At 33.9% G+C, this 14,276-nt stretch overlaps 1 pseudogene; it reads left to right on the top strand.

The window, feature by feature from the left end:
* The first annotated feature begins 11,562 nt into the window (after positions 1 to 11,562).
* LOC107606894 (phosphoribosylaminoimidazole carboxylase, chloroplastic-like) lies at positions 11,563 to 12,829 on the top strand (annotated as a pseudogene).
* Positions 12,830 to 14,276: the final 1,447 nt, after the last annotated feature.

Below are 14,276 nucleotides of genomic sequence, written 5' to 3'. Positions count from 1 at the left end.
TAGGAGAATAAGAAGAATCGTTCAATGAACCAGCTTAAGAAAAAATGATTGTTCTTCAGAACCCATTCACAATACGAACTGCTCGACATGTGAGTTTTTCAACTTACTTCTCAATCTTCTATTTTTTTATTTTAAGAAAGTTTATTAACTTTTTATTTTTGTCTTGGTTAGACTTCCACTTCAAATATGTGCACCTCCATTAGAGACAACAGCATCAAGCCCTCTACAAAATCAGTCAACCCCTGCAAAGTCTCCCAGTGAGAAATTTAAAGAAGAAATAATTAATGCGTAAGGAATAATACTTTTAATGTATTTAGTTTGTCTTTGGGTGAATTTGTGCATGGTTTAATGGCTTACATGTCTTTTATATAGATGTGTATTTGGTTCTTAATTCAGTTCCTTTTCTATAATCCTGCAGCACTTCACAACCCCATGAACCTACTGAAATTACACCAACAGAGCCAGCAGCTCCTTCTAAAATATAAGATCTACATAATATAACTCTCTTTTAATATCTTCTATCTATTCTTATACTATTTTATATGTCACCATGCAGTTATCCACCCATCAAGCCATTGTTGCATTAATGGTGGTTGCCAAGGTAGCATCATTTGTAAAGCATGACTTTCTTGCGCCATTGTTCAGCATTGGCTTTCTGAATCGAGTCAAGAAGATATATTGACTTAGGAGGGTCAACCGGTAGCTGAGAAGGGAAAAGCTCAAGAGAGCCCGATATTGTTGAAGAATTAGAAGAGCTGGTAAAGCAGGTTGTAAATACTGGGGTTGTGGCAGCGTTAAATTTTGCTGAGGATAAAGGTCCCCCACGCCAAAAGGTGCAGCCTGTGAGCTTTGATGACAAGTTCCAAACTCCTACGAGGTGGAGCGAAATAACGGGAAACCTTAAGAAAAAATGCTATCTCTAGGCCACAACTCTCAAGACCTATGACGATGAAAGTAGTAATGAGTGAGACATAATATGCATCCTCAACCATCAATCTTTGTTGGAAATAACAAAAGGGCATTTTGCATCTTTAAAAGCCAATACATATATTGAAAGCCTGGTAATCTTAGGATAACATTAATGATTTTATTATGAGTTGTGCCATATATGTAATAACTTTTGGCTTTTTTGTTTTCCTAGATTGTTTCTGCAATATGTCTTCTTCTGAATAAAAAAAGAATTAAAAGATTTGAAGAACAAATATACTGTCTCCTCCCTGATATTGTGGTAAGGTGTAGTAGATTCAAATTTTGGTGTATTTTTATAATATATTGTGTATTATAACTGTTTCTTTTAGTGTTATACCAATTCTGCTGAATCTGGCTTTGGGGAACCATAAGGGCAAGTTCGAACAGCCAAAAACTGACAAGCCCTTCGATATTCAAGACTATAAGATGTTCATCCCATATCTGGACAAGAAAAAGTTGGCATCCCATCCATTTGTAAGTTTTCGTCTATAAAGCTTCTTAACACAATTCTTTCATTAGATGCCAATTAAACTAAAAAATTATTCTCTTTGGCCAAACTTCAGATATTTGCCCCAATTTGCTATGCGGATTATTGGTGGATATGGATGGTGGATGTTAAAAACAAAAGATTTCATGTCCTTGACCCATATCACAAAAGTCTCCTTCGAAAGAAAGAACACAACTTAATAAATTTATTGTAAGTTGCTTCTGTTTTCTCTATAAATTCCTTAGTTTCTGTCTGTTGTTAGCAATATAAAATTTTGTTGTAGTTCTGTTTGAAATAAGGTGTACTATTGGTTTATTTTGGTGTAATTTGGTATTAAATGTAGTCTTTCTTATATTTTACTTTTTTGGTTTTTAGGGCTACGTGATTTCAAGGATGAGGATATCTGCCAAAGGACAACCTCTGACGAAAAAGGATGATGAAATTGAAGCACCATATGTTCACATTGCCAGACAACATACCAGGTATAAATTTTTCTTTCTAAGAAATTTTGTATTTTCTCTTACTGTCCTATTTTATTTTGCTAATTTATCTTTGTTTTTAGCTACGATTGTGCCATTTATGTGATAAAATGGCTCGAGATAGTCGAACCACAAAACATCAAAAAGGACAAATATGAATGGGAAAATTGGACACAAGTAGACTATCTTTAAAAATAGATAACTCTATATTACTTTACTAAATTAACGGAGTTTAATAAAAGAAATTTCTTTAAACTGTAGGAGAAAGTGGATCATTTTAGAGTTGAATATGCTTTGCTGATTCTATTTAATAAAATGAATCGACTCAGAGATAGAGCCATTCAAAAAAGTGAATCCATCGGATTGTCCAAGCCGTCTACAGCATTATTGAGTCTTTATTGTGAATTGCATTCAGAAGATATTGACAGTGAATAGTTTGGATGTCGTAGAATGTTTAAAAATTGTGTACTAAATTGTCTGTTTGAACACATACTTTCTATAAATTGTATAGTTTGTGAATGTTTAATCCAATCTTTTTATAACTGTTTTTTTTTTTTGCAAAAATAAACTTCCATGAAGTTGTCTGTGTTATATTCAAATGTTGTTAATTACAGGTTCAAAAAATTCCAGGGAAACAAGATTAAACACACTAATACGCCGAATTTCTTTTATAATACACTGAAAAATAACCAAAATACACCAAAAACACATGCATACATATTTTTCTGTAAAATTTAACTAGGAGATATGGGAATTTAGAAATTTGAATTATTATCCTCCTTAAGCATTGAATTGTCTATGTATTTTATATTTAAAACAAACAAATCCCTTCAGATAGTTCAAAATACTAATTTCCAAACAAATAGCAACATTTCAAAATATAAAAAAATAAAGAAAATATAAAAAAGAAGAGCATGCAGAATACACCAAAAAAATTTATTGGTACACAGAAATAGTGTCACGCTATACCGGAAAAACTATCCTATGCTACTGAATCTCTGAACTCATAATTTATAACATGTCCATGATATTGGCTGGAATTTGATTGCACCACTGACCCATTATCAAAATGGTTCAACTGCAAAAAATAAAATCACATATTAGCAAAACTATTAACAAATATAAACTCAATTACCCATGTTTAAAGAACATCACTTTTACCTCACTTAGAGCTTTCGTTTTCTTTTTCTTTGAAGTATTTGCAATCAATTTTTTCGTCTTTGAACCTAGTCTATTTTTGGAACGTCCTCTTGTTCTCACGCCTAGAGGCCTTTGAAGCTCGTTAATATCTTTCAAGGAAGCATCTTCGTGAGATAACGAACCTTTTCCCTTACTTTTGACTTTGTATTCTTACATCTCAACCATAGCATTATTGTAAACGCAGTGCAGAATCGTAGTCAGCTCCTCAGATTCTAATAAAAATTAACAGATATTTTGTAACCAAAATACCAAATCGTCAAATCTTTTGCTTCTTGGCTCCAATAGAGGCTCGTCGTAGCTGCTCTTGATTTGTGTGTGTCTCCTCTTTACGTTCTTGCTCCATACATCGTTTCAATATATATCTCGGTGACACTTTATTTACTCGCTCAAAGTTTAACGCGCTCAGAGAGTGACAACACAATATCCCTCTTAACTCGAATAATAAGTAATGGCATTTGATTTCAGCTGATACCCTGTCATATGTAACCGCAAACTTGTTGAATGTTGAGTTAGAAACTTGTTCTACAACTTCATATACTGTATAGCCTAGAGCGGAGTGCGTTAATCTTGTGATGAAATTCACCTTCCCTCTAATTTGTGCTTGGACTTTCTTGAACTTCTCGTGAGTATACACCTGTTGAAACTGTGCTTCTATTGAGGATTTTATTGTACACGGGTATGATGGTATGAAAATCTGTGGTATCTGATTCTCTCTCTACTCTTTATTTTCTAGGCAATTATCGTACTGTTTGATCAATTGGATAAGTGAGCTGTTCCGCGTAATGAACTTGTTAAAAAAAGCATGCATGCTCTCACTCCTTTGTGTGCTTCTCATCCCGGCCCAGAACTGGTGATTGAGATAAACTGAAATTTATAAATGACGATCTTCAAAATGTTTTGCAAAAACACCTAAATCAAAATTAAAAAACACCAAAAAACATGCAATTTACACCTCTACTTCATAGGCAAAACATATACTGAAATTAACAGCATCACTTAAATCCTAATAAAAATAACATTACCTGAAAGCCACTTATTGTCTCCAAGGCCATACTTCATCAGAAAATCATTCCAATTCCTATCAAATGATTCTTTTGTAAGGGAGTTCTAAACAACATGACTCATCTCGTGTTTGATTTCTTCATGTCACTTGTAGCTATTTAATTTACTTGGAATCTTCTTCATGATGTGCCAAATACACCACCAGTGAATCGTTGTGGGCATACAAGCCTTAATAGCCCTTTACATTGATGCACATTCACATTGATCGGTAAGAATGACTGTTGGAGCATTTCCTCCCATACAACAAAGCTAACATTCAAATAACCATTTGAATAATTGAATATCCTCGTTTTTCATCAAAGCACATTCCAGAAGTATTGACTGACCGTGGTGATTCACCCCGACAAAAGAACCAAAAACCATATTATACCTGAATACCACGATACAGAAACAACATCCTTAATCCACTGAAATAGTATCTTTTTACACCGAAAATGGTACCAAATACACATAAACCAGAACAACATATTACCTGTTTGTATTGTAAGTGGTATCGAATAAAATAACATCTCCAAAATACTCACATGCAACTCTGCTTCTTACGTCAGCCCAAAGAACAATCTTAATCTACTGATCAACCTTGAGTTCAAGCTCAAAAAAGAAATTCTTATTCTTCTCTTTCATTCTTAATAAGTATTTTCCAAATTCTTTTGCATCCTCTAGTCCTGAAACATTTCGTACTTCTCTCGTGATGTAATTTCTCATATCTTTTTCAATAAAACTTAACTTACGATTACCACCTACTGCTGCGACAAATGATTGGTATATTTTGCTTGGTTTGATTCCGGCTTCCTCATTATTCTCTATTATACGTCGTACAGACATGCTTAGTTTCCTGTGCTGTTTAAGCATCTCAGCTTGATTTGCACAGCAGGAATGTGAATGATGCAACACAACCTTCGAAATGATCCAAGCACCAATGTCCTTCAATATGTGTATATAAATTCTTTTAGGAAAATTTAATCCAGCTGAGAGATTTGTCTTCTCAGTTAGAGATATTTTTATTTCCATTTTTTCTCTCTACTACATGTAATTAATTGGTTCTTAATTTTATTTCTCTTCTTTTTTGTGCTCGGAAGTCTTGTAGAAAAAGCCGCAACTTTCAAATAATCTTTGTAGAATTTTGCAGCATATTCAATATAATCGTGTTAAAAGTCATCCCAACCTTTGAAACAAGCTGCTCATCAATATTGCACAGAAACTGTAAAATACACTGTAAATAGTCCTCAATACACCATATTAAAAGCTAGCATACACCAAAGCTCATCATCAAAAATAATAAAAATCAGATTTAGAAATCCTCATCAAACAGAAACTAAATGATTCAACTATAGAATCATAAACTACTAACAAACTACATTATCTAGATTCAAACAACCACATCTCACTACTTGATTCAATTCAAAACAATAATAGAATTTACCCTCGTTCAATTGAAAAGTCTGAACCTGTAAATAGTTCTGATATACACCGAAAAGTTTCTATAATACACCAAAATAGTACTGATATACACCAAAACGAGAAATGCAACAGATTCATCAAAACTCCTACATTACATTCAACTCAAACCATCAACGATGAGCAACAATTTTCAGAAACAAAAAAAATATTATTCACCTATAAAATCATAAACTACTAACAGAAACATTAACTAGAATCGATCCACACCTCAGCCACTTCATTGGATTCAAAACAATAATTCACTTCGTTCTGGTTGAATTGATGATCTTTACTTGAATCATTCATTATCTTCAATAACAAGAAATCGCGATTTCAAAAACCGACTTCAGAGCTTGATTTCAAAAACGTAGAGAGCGAACAAAATCGTGAAAAAGGAAAAAAGAGAATGCAGAGAACGAAGGAAGAAAAACGCAGAGATGGAAGATCGAAAACGCTGAAAAATTCGAAAAAGGAAACGAAATGCATTCGAAAAAGGCAGTTATATATTCGAGCGATTGAAAAATTGGTTAGATTAGTGGCGTGTAAGGTGAATTAGATTAAAGAGACTTGTATGGATTTGTATGAAAAAATGACTTGTATGTGAAGAATATTTGTTAAAAACAAGTCACAAATCTTTTGTTTGTGTTTCAAAAGTTAATTAAGGGCTTGTTTGGATGAGTTTCTAGGAAAAGATATTTTTTTGAATTATCTTTTTTTAAAACATCTTATAAAAAGATAAAAATAATTTTATATTTAGATATTTCATGCAAAAAATTTTTTTTATATATTAATTATGTTTGGGTATAATAATATAAAAGTATTTTTATTTATTTATTATGTGAAAAATATTTTTTTAAAAAAATCTTTTAAAAAAATTAAATTGTAGCTTCTAATTGAATTAAATCAATAAGGTGTTTTATTTATTTACATCAAATTGAAATTTCTAATGGAATTCCAAAGTAAAATGCTAGCTGCCAAACGGCTAAAAGCTCAAAGCCAAGTATGGAATCACATATTTAATTTCATCCATGCTTAAGTGTGACACCGTTCTAACTTGCTATGCTTGATCCAATATTAACAGAACCATGGCATAAATTGTCCACAAGGTTCCAAAGTAACAATCCCACACCACTTGAAACAGAACATGGGATCATGTTTTGGGGTTATAATTGCATGCCATGTGCCTAAATGAATTTTTCAATGATGCCATGGCAAGTGATGCTCGAGTGGTTAGCAACTTATTACTTGATGACAAGTGCTAGGATGTGTTTGAGATCAGAGTTTGGAATTGTCGGTTGATGTTGGTGGGGGCACTGCTGGAACTGTTGCAAAGGCCATTGTCAAATCATTTCCACGGTAGTTAGAGTGCACTGTTCTTGATCTCCCACATGTTATTGCTGCCTAGGAAGGAAGTGAAAACCTTAAATATGTTGAAGGGGACATGTTTTAGGTCATTCCTCCCTCTAATAATGCCGTTGTGTTGAAGGTAATAAAATAGTATTAGTTGCTTTCATTTTTAAATATAAGGTATGTGCTTTTCGAATATTGGTAGTTAAGGTGTTTTTGTATGATCGCAGTGTCATGGATTCAAACTGTAAAATAAACCTTGTCCCTTTAGTATTATTTGAGTGCGATGTTTTTTTTTTTTTTTTTTTTGAGTGATTTTAGGTGTACACTTTGGCAAAACCAATTCCCACCATCCCTTTCCTATTGCATCCAGTTATTCTTTCACATCAGCTTATAGGGTGTCTATTCTTCATCTCTCACCACCTCTTCATCCATGTGTATGGTTCATCGACAACCACAGTCTTCCACTTCTTTGTCTATGGTGGAACTAATGAGTAGTGTAGCCATTGCTTCAGATCCAAACCTTTCAACGTGGTGGTTGCGGTGCTCTCATCATTATTCATTGGAGCAGAAAGAATCGGCGATGAAATTAGTAGCAAATATGAAAAATACAGATCAAGTTAATTTCATCAATATTTTTTATTTTTGTTAGTGAAATCTTCTTATTAATATGGATTCTGTTTGCTTAAAAAAGAACAAACATACTCTTTATGTTTGATTATTACTTTGTGTTTTATTATTACCGAATTTTGATATATAATCGTGTTTGATTAATTACGATATAATTTTTAAATTTAAATTTAAATTCTTGAGTTTGATTATAATTAGATTTTTAAGTATGATTTATAGCATATGTTTGATTATATTATAATTTTGAATTTTTATTTGGATTCTTAACTAAATTTTGAAATATAATTTGGATTCTTCAAATTGATTACAAAGTAGAACATGTTTGATTCTAATAACTAAGTTTTGAATTATGATTTGGAGCATGTTTCATTATACGATTTTTGAATTTGATTATTAATGTTCGATTCGTATCACTGGAATTTTTAATTAAATACCTTATTTTGAGCTATTGAATATCATATGGCAAAACCATAAGCTTGTTGAAGAGTCTGCGCTTAGGTTCTTCAACAACTTGTGGCTTAGTGACTGGCCTTATCCAACATGGAAGTTGTGTCCATTTTAATTCCATCGGGGAATAACCTATAAAAAATCCTTATTCTCTTGCTTAACTAATTCGGATATATATATAGTCTCCCTCGTTGCCGTCATTCAAACCACAAAAAAAAAAAAAACGTTTAATATTATCGGATTTATTATTATAATGAATTTGACGGTATAAATAACACCGAAAAATATTTATTAATGGATTATTTTTTACGACGCTAATTATCGCTGGATTTTGTGTCAGATTTTGTAATTAATACGATAAAAATAAACGGTTGGTTAATTTCAATAGTATTTTTGCGCCATATTATGTTTTGTGGCGCTCATTTACCATTGGATTATTCCGCCGATAAATCCGACGATATGCATTTTTTTTTTACGATTAGCGCATAATTAGTACTCAAATTAGAATTCCTTTTTACAAAATTAGTGTACAAATTCTAAATACCAGAAACCAACTAAGGATTTTATTAAATATCAAGAATCTTAATATAATAAAAAGTCAAAGAAGTAAAATACAATGAAAAAGACATAAAATAAATTAAATCCCTAAATTCTACGGATCCCGGTAATCGTCATCATTGTCTTCCCACTACTGAGGCGACGGAATAGGTGCTGATATCGGTATCCCACCAGCAGTGCTGCTGCCTCCAGCGCGCATCTGCTCGTTGTATACTGCCATCTAGTCTCGCAAACGATCTAGCCGCTCCAGCTTCTCCGTCAACTCCGACCTGATAGAAACAATGTCTCCCATGCGTCTAAGAAGTTCGTTGTACCACTCATCAGACTATTGAGCTTATTGGTGAAGCTCCTATGTGAGCTTCTGCACCTCCTCCCTCAAATCGACAACTTCTTCAGAATTAGCAGGGCTGGTGGCAGAGGTAGATGAAGTCGCTAATGTGGAGGTGCGGAGGCTGCTGACAAAGAATGACCCCAACTTGAAGATGCAATTCTTGTAGGGCTCAGAGGCGGTCTCGTGCCAAATCCTATCAGGATCAACGACTAAGGCATCGGAGCCGGGGTCGTCCCCACTAGGCTGAGATTGCTGGGTCGCGGCCTCCAATCTCTGCGTGTAGTCCTCTTGTGTAACACACATTGTGATTAGGATGATAGCTGATTGGCTTTAAACCGAATGCATTTCAAACTTAATTAGAATTAATTGAAACTCATATAATGAGTCGCAGGCCGCTCATAAGCAAATCTATCCTTGTTAGCCTTCAACGTATGGGTATACTTGAATGTCTCCGCAAATTTTGCCTCACGCTCCAACGACTTAGACTACACATATTGAAACCAACTAATAAAATAAACCAAGTAACATACAATTAATTCAAGTAATAATTAACAAATATTAGCACTACATACCTACCCGCTCTTCGTCTTCATGAAAGTCGCCGACCCACCAGTATACTTATTATTACTAAAATAGACGTCCAGTTCCTTCTTAATATCTAGACGGAGCCAAATCATGAGGTGGTCGCACCCCTGATGAACTTCCTGCATCATCTGGTGGAGTCGCCTAGCTATCCGATGGTTGTAGATCTTCCTGATCAAGATATCATGTTCTCTATCCCACATAAATTTCTCCTATACAAAGTAATTCAACAACATTAGTTAGTCAAAATAAAATACAACTAAAATACAGTTCAACAACATTGGGTTCCTACTGCCCACTTCTAAAATCATTACTCTCTGGTCTCAGCAGGGATCTTCATGTAGCTCGGCAATGGGTTGTCATACATGGACTTAATCACACTGAAAATTTTCTGTGTACATGCATTGTTGTCTGATGCAAATCTATCAATAAAAATTTTAAGATTAGCAAACACATAAAACTTCACGAATTCAAGATAAGTTGTGAATAAAAGACGTTAAAATGGTACTCACGCATACATGCCATTAGGTCAAATTCTTATCCGTATGATAGGGGGTGGTGGAAGGGCATCTAGCTAGGATGCATCATTAGAGGAATCACCCACAGCGGTCTCTATCATTGGAGTTGGAGGGGGCGTAGTAGAAACACTACTAGGATTTAGATATTTACTAACACTTTTTACCTAACATTTTTTAAAATATTAGCTATACTAATAAAATCATATTTTTAATAACATTTGTATAATAAATGTTACAAAATATATTTTTTTTGAAAGAAAGAAAAAAAAAGATCTAAATGTTACTAAATATGTAAACATGTGAAAATTATACTGAGACATCACTTTTTAATCTCTTTCACGTTCTTCACAACAGAGAAAACTACTTCCAAGTTCCATGGCATCTCCTTCCCCTGCACTTCACCTTCTTCCTCGATCTCAATCGCAATCTGAATCATTCTCTAGATTCGGATTCTCCTCTCAATTTTGGTAAGCATTTTCTCTCTTCTTTATTTTTTGTCTATGAACTCAGTTCTTCAATTTCTCATCTCTTACTGATTTCGATCCAGATCTGAATCATGCATATGTAATTTCTCGCCTCTGGTTCATCCTCTCGTCGCCTACACTGACGTTGCGCCGTCCTCTTCTCGCCTGCGCCATCGTCTTCTCCGCAGTCGTCTCCTTGCAGGTTCCATCGTTTGCTCATCCTAAGACTTGGTGAGTTCCAGTTATCTTGTTCAGTTATCTTCTTGCTCCTTCAATCCTCTTTAATCTTTACTTGATGATTAATCTGTAATTAATTTGATGTATAATTATTAGTTAATTTATATTTTTAATTGGTTATTTAGTAGTTAGGTTTTGAATTTAGGTTTTAATTAAGTTGTTTATTTGAATTTAGGTTTTGAATTTAGGTATAAATGAGTTTAGTTACACTGTCTTTTTAATTATTATTCATTCTGTTTTGCCAATTTCTTGCTTATATTATCTAGTTGTCCGATACCAACCGACCAGAAGCAACTATTTCTTGCAAGTGTAGCATAATAAAGGAGCAGAACAAGCTTAAGCTCTACAAGGTAAAAAGTTCTTTATTCTTTTGGAAGTGCATTTAAGGTGTTTGAAGAAATGCCTCATAGAATTTTATGTTACTATATATCTTATATCTTAGAGAAATTTGGACATAGTACAATTTAAGAGAGTATGATTTGAGAATATACAAAATAAAAATTTTCTTGAAGTCACCAAAAGTCTAATGCAATAATCTCTTTTGACAAAGTATTGAAAATATCAACTCAACTCCATTTTCATGTTAACAAAATATTTTTTTTATGAACAGTTTTGTAATTGTTATTAGTTGGTGAATGACTGGTGAGTAGTATGATAAGATCATGGAACTAACATAAATTCACTAATTTTCTTCCTCTAATTGTCATTTATTTTGTAATAATCTTTGAAATGAAATTTTTTTTTTCATTTTGCACTTGGTTATTCTTTATTTTGTTTGTTGAATGTAGTAACTCCACGTGTGGGGATCATCATGGGTTCTGATTCAAATCTTCCTGTTATGAAGAGTGCTGCTGAGTTCTTGGAGATGTTTGATGTTCCTCATGAGGTCAAATTAATTAATTTCCTTTTTTTTTACTTGGGTGCTGTATGAAGATATTTTTCTTTACCTATGTCTGCATCAAATTTCAGGTAAGAATAGTGTCAGCTCATCGAACTCCGGAACTGATGTTTTCTTATGCCTCCTCTGCTCATAACGAGGCATACAAGTTATTATTGCTGGCGCTGGTGGCGCAGCTCACTTGCCCGGTAAGCTATTTCAATTGAAATTTATATAAATTTCTTATATAGATAAATTGTCTTTTGGCATTAATTAAGCTTTTTGTATCTCAGGTATGGTTGCTGCTCTTACTCCCCTGCCTGTCATAGGTGTTCCTGTGCGTGCTTCAATCCTAGATGGAATAGATTCACTCTTGTCAATTGTCCAGGTATATCTTTGTTAAATTATATCTTACCAACATTTCTATGCTCTTCGTTATTTCTTTTTTATGCTTTCTAGTATTGCCTCTTGAAGATACAATAATAATATGTTATGTCATATTGCTTTGTTTTTAAAGCTTTTGATGAATATTTGTTAATGCTAGTGAATGAAGATGCATGTTTGTTTTAGAAAATAACCTTGTAATCCTTTTTAGAAGCAATTTTTGAAGAGCATGAAGATTTTTAAAGGGTGCAGTTCTTAGCGAGTTAAACAACTACTAGAAGCAGAACTGGTTGCTGAAAACCAGTGTAACTATGTAATTGAAGGCGGCTTTCATTTGCCACTTATTACCTGCTGAAATCGCCTTGTTAATACAATGTTTTTGTGTTTCCATTTCACCCCTTCGTCACATTCTGCCAGTTAGAAACAAATCCACTTGTCACATAATTCACATACTTTGTTTTGAGCAAGTAATCAAATGCAAGAAATGAATCTGGAAAGCAGAATCTTTGCATAATGTACTCTAGCTGACTAATTGCTCTTCTTGGCCGTGCAGATGCCGAGAGGTGTCCCTGTCGCCAAGATCATATGGTTAAATTGGGTCAAGATCATATTATTTTTTCCCAAATTTTTGTAATTGTTATTTATTTTTTATTTGAAGAGTCAGTTAAGGTTTGATGAGTTTTGAATTGGATGAACAAAGTAAAGGAGCAGAGGATTGGATGAATTACCCTGATTAACATTGACTAACTTGCAGGTCACAATTATATTGGATCTGAACACTTGCTTCTTGGTCTCCTTCGTGAGGGTGAAGGTGTAGCAGCACGTGTTCTTGAAAACCTGGGTGCTGATCCAGCTAATATTCTTACTCAGGCTAGTATTATGACTTTGTTTACTTCCTTTCTGTATATTTCTGATATATATGCATATTTTTATCTTAACTTCTTTTTCTTAATCTTATAATCTCTATGGGTTGGATGCATGTTATCCGCATGGTTGGTGAGAGTGCTGACAGTGTTGGTGCTACTGGAGGCTCAGGTACTAGCAGCAATAAGATGCCAACTTTGGAGGAGTATGGCACAAATTTGACTAAGTTAGCAGAGGAGGTAATTGGCTTTTCCTAGTCTTCTTCAATGAGGATTGTAGATTAGGTATCATTCTGTATTTATTTATCTTCTTCCTTCCAACCTCAGGGAAAATTGGATCCTGTTGTCGGAAAGTAGCAACAAATTGAACGTGTCACTCAAATTTTAGGTCGTCGTACCAGAAACAACCCTTGCCTTATTGGAGAACCTGGTGTTGGGAAGACAACTATTGCTGAAGGTCTTGCCCAATGTATTGCAAATGGGGATGTTCCTGAAACCATAGAGGGAAAGAAGGTAAGCAGGATTATTCTCTCTGTAGAATGTAAATGGTAATCCGTTTTATAATTGATCATATGTTATACTCTCACTTGTGCTAGTTACCCATATATGCCTTTTCATTTCTACCCTATTTAGCAGCCCTCTGTTCTGCATGATTTAGGTTATAACCCTTGATATGGGACTGCTTGTAGCTGGAACTAAATATCGTGGAGAATTTGAAGAGAGGCTGAAGAAACTAATGGAGGAAATCAAACAAAGTGATGAGATAATACTATTTATTGATGAAGTCCACACTCTGATTGGAGCAGGAGCAGCTGAAGGGGCGATTGATGCTGCAAACATATTAAAACCAGCTCTTGCTAGAGGGGAATTGCAGGTAGTCATTTTTCTTAACAAGTTGGAAAAGGAGGCTAGTTGGTTGTCTGACCTTGACAATAATTTGATATTTCAGATATTTCAGATACAATTAGCATAGAAATTAAACTGTCATTTCTTACAATAATAGTAATTTTGAAGTTGAAAATGGTGCTGGGGCATGCAGGTTAAAATCTGCAATGGGAAAGTAATAGAAGTGGCGGCTTCAGAGAAAGAGTTTTATACTGTTGGTAAACAATCTCTGCAAAGTCACACTTTGGTTGATCTTCTGCAACAGCTAAGTCGAGGTTTCGTTAATGTAGTTTTTTGGTTACTAATCATGAACTTGTTGCTGTAATGGAACATATTCATGTTTTAAGTTTTAACATTTTCTATATTTTGTGTTGGTTGTTCTGTAAATTTTAAGTGCTATAAGTATTTTTTTCTCATTTTATTTGCATGAGGAAGCAAACTTGTATAATGATTATTGATTAATAAAAGAGTCTATAAAAATTTCATTTTGTGAATTTGTGAATTTAATGAAATATT

Source organism: Arachis ipaensis, chromosome B7 (assembly GCF_059453495.1).
Source record: "Arachis ipaensis isolate K30076 ecotype BB chromosome B7, ASM5945349v1, whole genome shotgun sequence".
Classification (NCBI taxonomy): Eukaryota; Viridiplantae; Streptophyta; class Magnoliopsida; order Fabales; family Fabaceae; genus Arachis; species Arachis ipaensis.
The sequence above is the reverse complement of the archived record's forward strand: the minus strand, read 5'-3'. Positions and strand labels throughout refer to the sequence as shown.